Genomic DNA, 1,021 nt, shown 5'->3' with positions numbered 1-1,021 from the left:
GAAGGCGACGGAGGTGCCCGCGGAGGCGGCCGGCACTCCGCGCTCAATACCCTGCGCTCTCCTGATTGCGTCACTCCTGACCTTTGCATTCTGGGGCGGTAGGATTTCGGCATCCAGCTCCATCTTTCTTATAAGCAGAGGTCTGGCTCACGGAAACTACAATTCCCGGCAGGCTACGGGCCCGTCCGTCGCGCGTGTGCGGGGCAGTATGGGAGTTGTAGGCCCTCGTGGTTCCTGCTGCCTGAGCGGGTTCTCCCACTCATCTAGTTTATCTCACCGGGCCTGATTATAAATTATCTGCGGAGTCCGGGGGAAGTCCAGATGACTAAGTTTATCTCTTGGAGATTCTGATTCCGTTTTTCTATGAGCATGCGCACTTAACATGTCTTCCCACCCTGTCCTGAACAATATGATTGGGAAAATCTGGCAAACAATGGGCTAGTCAAACTTTTATTACTCCAAAATTGGGAGCTTTCTACTGACTTTTGTATTGACACGTACTCATTTTAGAAATTTGGAACATAACAGAAACGTGTGAGGGAGAAAATTAAGTCTCTCAAGTCTCTGTCTTCCATGTGGGCAGATTTTCTCCCAGATACTAAGTAGTAATTTAAAATAAAGAACCCCTGGGGCGCTGTCACTGAGGCATTGGGCTGGGAACAGACAGGTGTGCAGGGTGGCTAGGGAGTTGGAGGAGAATGACCCTGGAACCCAAGTAGCCTGAGTTGGGCTTCTCGTGAGGCCGAAGATGAATGAGGAGGATTTGGGATTTATTAGTAGGCGAGGTCTCCACACAGTTGAAGGTAGTAAGAGAGAATGTTGGGCCTTAAAGTAATCATTGAGGAAGGCTGCGCTGATGTTAAAAGAGGAGTAGACTCTAAAACGCTAAAGCAATGGTTCTCAACATTCCTAATGCCACGACTGTTTCATACAGTTCCTCATGTGGTGGTGACCCCCAACCATAACATTATTTTCTTTGCTACTTCATAACTAATTTTGCTGCTGTTACGAAGCATCATGT

This window comes from Echinops telfairi, unplaced genomic scaffold (assembly GCF_000313985.2).
Source record: "Echinops telfairi isolate 266 unplaced genomic scaffold, ASM31398v2 ScPeMD7_7469;HRSCAF=8507_0, whole genome shotgun sequence".
Taxonomy (NCBI): domain Eukaryota; kingdom Metazoa; phylum Chordata; class Mammalia; order Afrosoricida; family Tenrecidae; genus Echinops; species Echinops telfairi.
Note: the sequence above shows the minus strand (reverse complement) of the source record.